The 13,372-nt window shown below is 48.4% G+C and overlaps 1 long non-coding RNA gene across 1 annotated transcript in view; it reads right to left on the minus strand.

The window, feature by feature from the left end:
• Positions 1-11,705: 11,705 nt before the first annotated feature.
• The window catches only part of LOC128775082 (uncharacterized), a 3,556-nt gene continuing 1,889 nt past the window's right edge, over positions 11,706-13,372 (minus strand). Inside the window, exon 3 of the long non-coding RNA XR_008419718.1 lies at positions 11,706-12,770. This is a non-coding gene — a long non-coding RNA (uncharacterized LOC128775082). The remainder of the gene's footprint in view (positions 12,771-13,372) is intronic.

Consider the following 13,372-nt stretch of genomic DNA (forward strand, 5'->3'; position numbering starts at 1 on the left):
CCACTTTCCCCTCTCCCCTGCCCCCCCCCCACCCTCAGGTTGTTCTCTGTATTCGAGAGTCTCTTATGGTTTGCCTCCCTCCCTCTCTGTCTGTGACTACTTTCTTTCCCCTTCCCTCCCCCATGGTCTTCTGTTCCCATGTTTCATAACGTCTCCTTTACAATCCGTGTTTTATGCCCCCTCTTCCGTGTACATGCGTGGCACGTGTGTTCAGAACCCATAGCTGCCAACCCCCCGCCCCCGATCAGAGGCCCCCGCGGACGGCGACGTTGCTCTGCCTGTTTGCCTCCTCGGAGCTGTGCTGTGCCACTGTGTGCTGGTGGTGTTCGTAGTGAGGGACGCTCCGGGCCGGCTCTGAGGACGGGTCTGTGGGTGTATAATTACGGAGAACCTTGCATTTCCTTCAACCAGGACCTGAGAGGCCTGTGAACACCCACGTGTAAAATAACGTACCTGAGGGAGTGCCGTAGTTGGTACCACACAGGAAATACAGATTCAAGCCCTAACCCCTCCACGGATTTTCAGAGATGGCTTGGCCAATTTTCATCCAGCGTAGGCTCTACCCAGAATCAGAGCTGATGAGACAAGTGTCTGTCCAGAGCCCTCTTTTGGGGTGTGCGCGGCTCTTGGAGCCCACAGACACAAACAAGGATCCTTATCGGTCTCCCCGTCTGGGGTCCTGTCTCCCGCACAGCTGGTAACGCCCCCAGTGCCACATTACTGTGACCACCAGGTGCCTGTACAGGCGACGGATGCCCAAATTTAGAGCCTGGCTTTGCGCTTCCCTGTTATTTTTTTATTTCTGAAGATTTCACTTACCACTTTTGAGTGAAGAGAAGCAGTCACAAGCCTGTACCTCATAGTTTGCCCACCGTTCTGGGGAGTATTGTAAGAGGATATTTCATCCGTTATGTCACTATCAAAAAAGGTCCCTCCTAAAACATTCAAAATTTTGCTTTTTAATATGTAGTTTTTAATCTACTTGGATATTCCTTTTCTAAAAACATTTTTAACCTTTATTTCTGAGAGACAGAGAGAGACAGAGCATGAGCAGGGGAGGGGCAGAGAGAGAGGGAGACACAGAATCCAAAGCAGGCTCCAGGCTCCGAGCTGTCTGCACAGAGCCTGAAGTGGGACTCGAACCCAGGAACAGTGAGATCATGACCTGAGCTGAAGTTGGACACTCAACCGACTGAGCCACCCAGCCTCCCAAACCTGGATATTCTTTTTGAATATAATATGCAATGACGATACGGTGGTTTTTCCATATCATTATGAACAACTGTCCAAACGTCATTTATTGAAAAAAAAAAAAGGATAATTTTCTCACTGAGGCTGTATCAACTCTGCTACATACCGATTCCATCATCTTTGGTTTGTCCTGGGCTATTTCCTTCCACTAGTTTATTTGTCTATCACTTCGTCTTAACCCTACAGCTTTGTAACGTATACTGATGTTCAGGGAATAAGCTATCAATCTTTTCCTTCCCAATTAACTCAGGTGCTCTTGGCCCTTCTCCAATACGTGACCATCAACTTGTCCCGCTCCATGGAAAATATACTGCATTTTGACAGAACTACATTTAATGTACCCACTAATTTTAGAAGGATCATCTTGTTTCTAGACATGCAATTTCAAACTATCTAGTCATTTATTCAGATTTATATGTCCTTGGAGGCTTCTAATCATCATAAAGGTCCAGTAAATCTTTAACACCCTATAGTAAGTTTTGGAAGATAAATGGTAACTTTTTCTTGTGTATCTTCTACTTATTTTATGCTTTGGAACGCTCTGGACATATTTTTAATTTATGTATCCAGACACTTCCTTGGTAGTTTTGTTTCTCTGATTGTCCATGTGTCCAATCGTATCTTCTGCAAATAAATGTAACTTTGTGTTATTATATCAGTATATATGCAATGTGCATGTAATTTGCGAGCCCAGTTTTTTTCTTACCTTATTGCATTGGCTTGCATTCAGTCAAAGTTTGAAGGGAAGCAGCAGCAGCTGGCTTCTGGTTTCTTCCTGACTCCAAAAAGAATGCTTTTAAGAAGTTATCACTAATTATGATTCTTGTTCCTATTTCTGGTAGATGCCCTTCAGCCTCAGTCATTCCTTTTAATTGCTAGCTGGCAAGCAGTTTTTAATACTGAATAGACCCCGACTCTTTTCAGTACTTTCTATTGAAACTCTTCTAGTGATCTTTTTTTTTTTTTTTTTTTTTTTTGGTTTTAATTTTAGTTAGTTAACATTCAATATTATATCAGTTTCAGGTGTATAATATAGTGACTCAACACCTCCATAGGTTACTCAGTGAATCAGGTCAAGGGGACTAAGGGTACACTTATCTTAACGAGCAGTGGCAAATACGTGATGATCTCTTTTTTAACCTTTAATTTCCTAAAGGAGGGGGACAGTCCTCATAGTGGCAATTATGAGGCACTGTTAGGTCACTTCAAAAATTCTCCCCAGAACCTTCTCCTTCAGCCTGTACTTCCCTGACCTTACACAACTTTGATATTGGTGATGTTTTTAAGAACTGTCTCACTAGCTCTTAACCACTGAATTTGAAATTTCTGCATGGTGGTTTCTGTTGGAAACGTAGAATTTACTATCCGCATGTCTAAGCTGACACTGAAACAGCCTTATTTCGGCATGTGGCTGCGACTCGATTGAACTTTGGAGGATTTCCTTCCAATCCATGACTTTTCATTTGACTGTACTTGGGCAAGCGAGACTTCGACTCGTCTTGCTTTTTTACGAAATGTATTTCAGTGATTCCTTTTTAATTTAAATTTAAGATCTTCAACTAGTTCTTTTTCTCAAAGAAGAGTTTTCATGAATCCAGTGTTTTTTTTCCCAGTTTTTATTCATTTGTAAATGAAACTATAGCTTCAGAAACTTTAGACTCTGGCAACATATCTTGACGCTTCTACTTGTCTTTACGTGAAGTATCCAGGAGCTTATTTTCTTGGTTATAATCCCTAGAATTATATTTTTGTAAGTCCTTTTCCATTTCAATCGCCAAGCCAGATCTGAGTGGGAGGAGTTGGGCTTTCCCCCATGTTTCTGTCTCCTCTCTCACCTGCCTGCCTCCTTTTCTCGGTGCTCACCTCCCCGTCCGCGGATGCTGCGTCCACGCCCCTGTGGCCAATCCAGATCCGGGTCCTATCACAGAAGTCACGTGACATCCTGCCAGGGACACCGGTGAGGTTGCACGCCGATCCACTATGCCGGCAGGACTGGCTCGGATCCTGGTCACAGGGCCGAGTCTGTCTCCACCGGCTTCCCAGAGCTACACTCTCCTCAAACTATGGGTTCTGAGTTTTAAAGTTGTTTCATGAGGTCAGGGCTCCACGTTCCCCCGTGGCTACAGGCAGTGAGTGTGGCCCTCGCCTCCAGTCTGATACTCTGGTCACCATTACTTGGTAGGAGTCTACCCTTGTCCCCCTCGTTCACGTGTACTTACTCTGGCCTTTGAGGTTCCTCATGCTCAACAGTCGCACTGCCTTCTCCACTCCTGGCCACGGAGACATGGGTCCTGGTTTCTGAGCCCACCCTGTCTCTTGCCTTTTCTCTGTTGCTGTGCCGTCTGTCATCTCCACGAGTGTGGGGTGAAAGGCATTACGGTCACACACGCTTGAAGTGCTGTCTCGGTAGGAAATCCTGCAATTGTTTTTAGGTGATAGTAGTTTAAATGATTCATAGGTTTTGTCTTTTATTCAGACTTTTTCAAACAAAAACAAGTCATAAAGATTACATAGCAAAACAAAGGCTGCTTATTTTGTAGAATCAAGTAGGAAAAAATGCCACAGAATTAACATGGGCTAAGGCGGGATTCAGACAGGTCTGTGGTCAAGGACAGAGACAGAACTTAGAGATGCAGACGTTCCATTTGCGGCTGTGATGGCTTCTAGACAAATTCCTTTTTGATGTTATTTTGAAGAATGTTACAATAATCACGAGTGTATAACAGTCTGGTGAAGAGATAGAAGAAGAACAAAGTAATAATTGTATTTAATGACTTTTCTTAACTGCAAGAAATAAGTCAAGTCTACAGGCAGTTGGGATGCCAATTGGAAGAATTCTAGCATTTATAATAAAACAGGGTAAATTAAAACATTAGCATTTGAAAGAGGAAACAAGGAAGCTTTAGGAACAAAACAGCCGGTGGAACCACAGAATCCTAACAAAGGCCTTCAAGGGGGTTTGCTAGTGTTTGCTGCTGGGCTGGGCAGACCCAACCTTGTGCCACATGGAGAGGCCACAGGGGAGGTAGCCTGGCCCTGGCACCAAGAAAGAGACAGCAACACCAGGCCCCGGTGGGCACTGAGAACCTGGGAGCAGGGAGCCCAGAGTGAGACGGATGTGTAGGAGAGGCAGGAGGCCTTCCTGGAGGAGGTGAGACCCATGCTGTCATGAAGGGCAGCAGAAAAGTCAGGAGGAGGTCTTCCGGCATTGAGCCTCTAGAGGACAACTGTGCTTTTCTCAGTAAGGTACTAACGAAGGCCTCTTTCTGCCAGGGGGCAGACCCTAGGATTCCAACTGTACCTTTTACATAATACTCCCAGGAGAACTGCGTTCTGCTCTGACCGCGGCTGGTCAGGCCTCACCCTGTGTCTCCACCTGAATTGGCCCCACTACGCCCACCCCACGCCCTGTTATGTCCTGACCACACTGCGGCCCAGACATACGGAGTCTGGGAGGGCCGTCGGGGGCCCCTGGGTCAGGAGACCCTGCAGAGGGATGTCCCAGAAGCTGCTGTTGCTCGTGGGTGAGCTGGCAGCGGGGACGGGGTGCTAGAGGCGGGGGCGCCCCACCTGCAGGGGTCCCAGGTACTCTGCACACACAGGTCCCTGGGGTACCGGTCCGGCCACCGCACCCGTCCAGGGGCTCCACTGGCTGTCACAATCTTCTGTCCGGGAGCTGCGACCGACATCCAGGGAGCAAAGGCGAAGTCCGGGCCTGGCTCCCGGCCCAGGCTGCCAGCGTCCCGATGGGTCCCCTTGTGCGGGCCGGGCCGGCGGCCGAGCCCGGCTGGGCCTCATCGGCCCCGGCGGCCAGGTGAGTGGACGTGCCCCTGGACTGGGGGTGCCTGCTGCCCTCAAGTTCAGCTCATCGCTCCTGCGCTGACCACAGGCTGACCCCACGCCGGTCCTGGGGGGCTCACCGAAAGTCTTCCTGAATGAGGCCGGGGAAGTATGTCTTTTTAAAGACTTTGACTAAGAATCTGTTCTCTGAGGGCACCTTCCAAAGCCCCAACAAGGAATTAAGGTGTTTACCCCTATTTACAAAGGAAATGGGTCGGAAGTAAAAGAATTCCCTACGATTTATTCACACAACAAAAAAATTAATGAGCATTAGTAAATTCTTTTTTAGTGTAAGAAGGAAAAAAAAAAGAAGACACAAACAGTGATTTAATGAAAGATTTTGCTCTCAATGCTATTTTCCACCATAACAAAGGGGAGGCTCTTTATTATTCAACAAGCAGTTGGGCCAAGAAGAGAGGGTTCTATAAACAGTCATTAGCATCTTAATTACACGATAATTCAAAAGACAGCTCCCCTGAAAAAAAACTTTGGCCCATAAATCTCTTGGTCTCAAAGTCCAAGAAGTGAAACAGACTCTTGAGAATGTGTTGCAGGCCCGGGCGGGAGAGAACATGGTCCCCCTGGTGTGGGGCCATCTTCCCGGAAGGATGGCGGTCTGGTGGGACGCAGCCCAGCTCCGGGACGGTCACTCCTCCCGGCCAGCAATGTCAGTGGGCCGCAGCCGAGGCTCCGGGGCCACGAGGGACACAGGCTCGTCAGCAAGGACGGGGCCTCGCGAGTGGGGGGCCCGCTGCCGGGTTTGCTCTCACAGTGTTGGAGCCAATCCTGGGATCAGTCACTTAGTCATGGCTGCAATCGTCCTGGGGGGGAACGACCTCACTCAGAGTCACTTCTTCCTGAAAGGAAATGTATTTGCACACTTGGAAAATAAATAAATAAAAGGCTCTCCCAGTGGACGAGTCTGACCTTGGAGGCTAGCAGTTGACTGCTGTCCTTGGTGGCTGTTCCACCTCCCCGACCTCGGGCTCTGGGTGACTCGATCCTCAGGCAGGGACGTTCCGTGATGGCCTCTGGACAGCACAGGGCGTGCGCCCCACATGGACAGACAGGCGGGTGCTTGTTTCCTGGTAATTTCTGCAGAAACCCTGAGCTGGCTTCTAGTGGGGGACGAGCCAGCCCCTCCCCAAGCACACGGGTAAAGAATAGGGCTCAGTCCCCCGTGGGAGAATCCAGTCGCTGTGGTCCTGCCAGAAGCAGGGGACCAGGGCTGGGCAGCAAGGGGACAGACGTTCACTGCAGAGTGGCCGAGGCCTCACAGAGGTGCCCAAGGCTGTGGCATTGGAGTTTTCTTCAAGGAGAGTCTCGCAGAGAAGCTTAATGCTCAAAGCCAACAAGCGATGCCCCTGCAGACACGAGGCCATGAAGCTTCGGCTGTCAAACTCAGCTCTTCTCCCCTCGATGGAAGCCAAGGCTCTTGTCCTGAACCCCCAGGGCCCCAAAACACAGGGTGAATCCTGGTAATATTCCCTCCTCTCAACTGTCCCAAGGAGGAACCATGACGGAGCAGAGGGCACCCCAAAGTCAGTGTCCAGATAAAAGGACAGATGGAGACTTTTACCTGAAGACCACCCCCCAGGGAAAGCCGCTGAAATGGCGGCCGCCTGGGACCTGGGGCCTGCATCTGGGGGTCGGGGCTCTCCCTCCATCATGTCCAAAGGAAAAAACCCCACCAATCTGTCCCATGCGTAAGCGAGATCACACAGTATTTGTCTCTGCGTCTGACTTATGTCACTGAGGAGAACACCCCCAAGGTCCATCCGTGTTGTCACAAATGGACACTTTCCGTCTGTCTCCTGCTGGACACACATATTGCACACACACCCCGTGTTCCCTATCCATTCATCGGTCGACGCACATGCGGCCGCTCCCACGTCTGGGCCGTTGCGAGTGATGCCGAGGTGAACGTGGGGGGGCGGAGGTCTCCGAGACCCCGATTTCACTTCCGTTGGATACCTTCTCAGAGGCAGAACTTCCGGATCATACGCTAGACCTATTTTTCACTTTTTGAGGAGACCCCGCACTGACGCGCCTGATCGTTGGTGGTCATCATTTTGCGACACGTGCTGGACGTCAGTCACGTCTCGGAAAGCAGGAGAAGGCCCGGCTGGGAATACAATTTCTTCTGCGAGGAGTCTGTCCCGCCCTGAACCGTCCGCCAGCCGGGATTTTCCTGGGGCCACCCTGACTCAGGCGCCCCCACAGCTGCTCTGCTGTGCAGACAGGACAACAGATGGGCAGCAGCGTGATTTAAAAATACTTCATGAGACAGATAAGGAAGAAACGCCCCACGCTGGGCAGAGCACGCGGAAGGGAAGCAGGGTCCAGCTGCCAGAGCTCCTGATGGCCACCACGGCGGGGCCAGCCGGGGAAAAATCCAATCACACAGCATCACGTTGCAACCCTGGGTGTAAATGAATAGCCAGGAGTCCATACTAACATCGTTACACGATAGACTCAGTCGATAAAGAGACGAATCTCACAGGCAGAAACCTTCCGAATAATTTGTAGCCCCTTAACGTGGGCTGTGCAGAGTGGCTTCCTTCTGGGGAGATGGCGTGGACAGGGACGTCACCACAGAGAAGCCGGAGCACACAGGTCAGCCAGGCGGTCAAGGTCAACACCGAGAGTGACGCGTCGAGTTCACACACGGGGCCCCTGGCAGGACGTGATGGGGGCAGGACGTGACAAAGTGTGCAAAGGGCCTCAGGAGAGGCCGGATGAACCAGGCTGTGCAGGTTCCGTGACGGGCCGGGCTCTGCCGTGCGGCCACACCTGCAAACGTACGTCGTCCCCCAAAACAGACCCAGCGAAAGAGGGAGGCCCGACTGCACGCTGGTTTGAAGTAATTCACCTCAAAAATAAAGGCATAACACGTCACAAGTAAAACGAGGGAAGAAATAGGCAACGTTAACAGAGATGATGTGTCAATTTTAGGCAAAGTCGATTTCACGGCCAAGTGTTACCAGGAATAAATACGGTCGCTTTGTAAGGCTGGAAAGACCAATTCGTCAGGGGGCCAGGGCCATCGTAAACAGTCACGTCCTTCCAGAACCGCAGGACAAGCAGACGAATCGGCAGTGAGAGCCACAGACGGTGGCGACCCACGCCGAGGAAAGCCACAGGAGTGGACGGATCACGCGGGACACGGACGACGTGAAAGCTGGGGACGGACCCGATGGAACTGGTTACAGGACGTGTCCCCAGATAGTGTCTCACACTCCCCAGCACACGACACATTTACCACCACAAACCACGTTCCGGGCACAGCTCACGTCTCAGATTATGTTAAAGGGCTCAGCTTAGACAAAGTATGGTTTTTGTCCACACGGAGTGACAATAGAAATCAGTCACGGGAGATCTCCAAATATCAGGGATCAGATAACGCGTTTCAAAGGAGCCCGTGGGCCAAAGAAGAAATTAAAAGGGAAATGAGAACATATTTTGGATTGAATGGAAACGAGACACTGCTGAAGGTGTCAGGGAGGCGGGATGACAGGATTATCTCTGGACACACAGACAAAGCTTTTAGAAAGGTTAGCATCTGATCTCTGATAAAAACCCCCAAAAGCTCGACTTGGGAGAGCGCATGTGTGGGAAGCCTTCAGCTGATATCGTGCATTGTGGGAAAAGCACAGACGATGTTCCTTATCAGTCGGAAATGAGGCGGTAATGCCTGTCCTCCCCACTCCCATTCGACACCATATTGGCTGTTCTGGTCAAGGCAGTAAGAGAAGAAGAAGAAATAAAAGTCATCCAGATGTAAAAGGAAGAAGTGAATTCATCTTTATTCACAGATTTTAGGAAATTTGACAGAATCAAAGAAGTTACCAAATGTAACAGTCTCTGAGTTTTTCAAGGATGCCGGATACGAGATCAACATGAAAATCACATGGAATTCTGTACAGTAGGAACAAATGGTCAGAACTGAAATAAAAGTATTTAAAATAATACCTGGGAAATATTCCTTTGCACGTATATATACCACATCTTCTTTATCCATTCATCCATCGACGGCCATTTGGGCTCTTTCCATACTTTGGCTGTTGTTGATAGGGCTGCTATAAACATAAACATGGGGGTGCATGTGTCCCTTCGAAACAGCACCCCTGTATCCCGTGGATAAATGCCTAGTAGTGCAATTGCTGGGTCATAGCATAGTTCTATTTTTAGTTTTTGAGGAACCTCCCTACTATTTTCCAGAGTGGCTGCACCAACTTGCATTCCCACCAACAATGCAAAAGATCCTCTCTGTCCGCATCCTCACCAACATCTGCTGTTGCCTGAGTTGTTCATGTTGGCCATTCTGACGGGTGTGAGGTGGTATCTCACTGTGGTTTTGATTTGTATTTCCCTGATGATGAGTGACGTGGAGCATTTTTTCATGTGCCGGTTGGCCATCTGGATGTCTTCTTTGGAAAAGTGTCTATTCATATCTTCTGCCCATTTCTTCACTGGATTATTTGTTTTTGGGTGTTGAGTTTGGTAAGTTCTTTATAGATTTTGGATACTAACCCTTTATCTGATATGTTGTTTGCAAATATGTCCTCCCATTCCTCTTCCGTTGGTTGCCTTTTTTGGTACACACACACACACACACACACACACACACACACACACATATACACACATACTGGAATACTACACAGTGATGAAAAAGAATGAAATCCTACCATTTGCAACAATGTGGATGCAACTGGAAAGTATTATGCTAAGTAAAATAAGTCAGAAAAATACAGATATCGTATGTTTTCACTCATATGTGGAATTTGAGAAACTTAACAGAAGACCATGGGAGAAGGAAGGAAAAATAAATTACAAACAGAGAGGGAGGGAGGCCAACCATAAGAGACTCTCAAAACAGATGACCTGAGGGTTGATGGGAGGGGACGGGGGGAGATGGAGGATGGGCGTTGAGCAGAGCACCTGTTGGGATGAGCAGCGGGTGTTACATGTAAGCGAGGAATCGCGGGAATCTACTCCCGAAGCCAAGAGCACACTGTCTACACTCTATGTGAGCTAACTTGACAATAAATTGTCTAAAAAAATTTAAAGATGAAATAACACCCCAAATTCCATTTCAAGTCGTACCAAAAATGTGATAAACATGGCAAAAGATGAGGAAGAAACCTACACGGGAAACTGCGAAATATCGCTGCGAGAAATTAAACGAGACCGAAAGAGAGAGGCACACGGAGCTGGGGAGTCGGGAGACACGATGCTGTTCAGATGCTACTCGTCTCTAGTTGATTCCTGTGTGGCAGGAAATCCCAGCTGAAAACCCAGCAGTCTTCTCCGTAGAGGTTGAAAGACGGATTCAAAAATTCCGATGAAGTGCAAATGATTTAGAAACGTCAAGACATGTTTAATGTTTAAATTTTTGAAAACGTTTCTAAGTTTATTTATTTTGGGAGACACAGAAACAGCCTAAGTGGGGCAGAGGCAGAGAGAGAGAGAGAGAGAGACAGAGAATCCCAAGCAGGCTCCATACTGTCAGCACAGAGCCCGATACAGAGCTTGAACTCACGAAACTGTGAGATCATGACCCGAGCTGAAACCAAGAGGCGGACGCTTCACCGACTGAGCCACTCAGGCGCCCGAAAGAAAAAAAACAAAAACAAAACAGGGGGCGCCTGGGTGGCTCAGTCGGTGAAGCGTCCGACTCTTGGTTTCAGCTCCGGTCATGATCTCATGGTTTGCGGGATGGACCCTGTGTCGGGCTCTGCACTGACCGTGGAGCCTGCTTGGGAATCTCTCTCTCTCCCTCTCTTCCCCTCCTCTACTCATGCTCTCTCTCTCTCAAAATAAATAAATAAGCTTAAAAACAATAGAGGACAAACACGATCCGATTTCGTGACTCTATGCAGCTACAGTGATCAAGACAGTGTGGAGGAAGGTAGATAATAGACCAGTGACGCAGAACAGAGAGTCTGGGACAGACGCACACAAACACCGTTGGCTGATTTTGGACAAACGTGCAGAGAGTATTCGGTGGAGAAAGGATGACCCTTCACACAAATGGTCCCGGAACAGTCGAATCTCCACATTCAGAAAAACTAAATACGTATCTATAACTCACACCGTGTGCCAAAACTAACTCAAATCACACATCGAAATGTAAATCCTAACCCTATAAAGCTTCTGGAAGAAAACATACCCGGAAAATGTATGATTTGGGGCCCGGTGACGATTTCTTAAATATGACACCCAGAAGCTGTAACTCACAAGAACACATGGATGAACTGGGCATCATCAAAAATTAAACACTCCTGCCCTTCCAGTGACCTTTTTGGGAGAAAGAAATGGCATGACCTGGGGGAGAATATTTGCAAATTACACATCTGATAAAAAAACCACAAACTTCTATCTCTAATACATAAAGAACCCTCGAATATCAAGATACACAACAATCCCTCCCCCTCCCACCAAACTGGGAGCACCTCACCTTCTATAGAAGTTATCTAACTCACACACATGCAAGGACGCACAGGAACTGATTCTCATCATTAGTCATCAGGCAAATGCAAGTTAAAACCTCACGAGATGCGACTTCGCGCCCCTTTGGGTGACGGTAATGAAACAGGCACCACACTACGGCGTGGCGAGAACACACAGCCAGCTGAGCTCTCGTAGCTGCTGGACAGACGTAAACTGGTAAAATCACGCTGGAGACTTTGACCCTTTCCCGGGAACTGAGGTATGATCCAGACAGGCTACTCCTCGAGATTCACGCACAAGGAAAAGCAGGAGCCCAGAGGCAAACACACGCGGGAATGTTCGCAGCAGCTTCCTTTCTGCTGGTCTGAACCATAAACGACCCAGACGCGCATCAACAGGTGAATTCAGGAACAAAGTAGCATCCATGCGGCAGAACCCTGCTCAGCAGGGAAAGGAAACCAGCAGTCCACGGATACATACAGCAACACGGATGACTCTCAAAATAATTTTACTGGGTGAAACGAGCCAGGAAAAAAAGGAGGCTCTACTGTCTGGTTCCATTTTTACAGACTTCTAGGAAATGCAAATTAATGTATACTGACAGAAATCAGAGGTTGCCTGGGGATGGTGGGGGCAGGGAGGTGTGGGATGCAAGGATGACAGAGGGCCAATGAAAACCTTTGGGGATGACAGGTACGGATATGTTCATTACCTCTACTGCGGTGATGTTTTCAGGGGCATACACATATGCCAAAACATCAAATTTCCCACTTTAAATATGTACGGTCAATTATACACCACTTATGCCTCCCGTGTTGGTTCACTTTACGTATCGACTTGGCTGGGCCATGGAAGCCAAGTGTTTGTTCAGCCATCAGTCCAGGTATTGCTGTGGTATTTCTTAGACGCGATCAACATGAGAATCAGCAGGTTTTTGAGTAAAGCTGACTGCCCTCCAGAATGTGGGTGGGCCTCGTCCAATCAGGTGAAGGCCTTGAAAGAAAGCCTGAGGTCCCAGAAGAGGAATGAATTCTGCCTCCAGAGCTGAGACAGCAACTCCCTCCTGAGTCTCGAGCCTGCTGGCCTGCCTGGCGAATTCTGGAACTGCCAGCCCCCACAATCACATGAGCTAATTACTTAAAATACTGGTCTCTCTCCTTCTGTGTCTCTCTCTTATGGGTTCTGTTTCTCTGGAGATCCCTGGCTACTACACCTCCGTAAAGCTGTCAAAAAATAACAAAGGATACAGAAGATGAGACCTTCACCCACCGCCCACTGACAACAAGGTTAAATCCACAAAAGGAAAACCTGGTCCGTGATCCCTTCTACCAAGACAAACGGAGGGAAATGACTTGTCACAGGCACAAGAGGTTGTTGGCACCTGCTGTTGTCTAATGTATACCTTTCCGTGCTTTTCAAATGTCCAAAAGAATTGAAAGGGAGTTTTTCCAAAAAATTAAAAGGGTTCTGAATAATCAATGATCAAGAGGCAAGCCAAGCCCGCAAGGAGGAAACCTGGCAGAGGGTGTAAGCAGGTGATTGACAACAGATGTGAGCGTGACGTACCCGCGAAAGTCGGAAACGCTCGTTACATCAAACAGCTGCAAACGGAAATGACACTCACAAATGTTTGTCACCTGATCAGTAGTCCGGGACACTCACACTGGGGTAATAAGCGGGCCGGTAGGGGTACCCCATAACACGTGCTCCCAGGCACCCTTGGGGGGAATGTAAAATAACATAGCATTTTCTGGAAATTTATTTGGCAAATACATAGCAAGGCCTTAAAACTGTGTCCTTATTTTTTTTAACTTGTTTTTTTGAG

Source organism: Panthera pardus, unplaced genomic scaffold, assembly GCF_024362965.1.
Source record: "Panthera pardus isolate Hobbes unplaced genomic scaffold, ASM2436296v1 HiC_scaffold_6, whole genome shotgun sequence".
Classification (NCBI taxonomy): domain Eukaryota; kingdom Metazoa; phylum Chordata; class Mammalia; order Carnivora; family Felidae; genus Panthera; species Panthera pardus.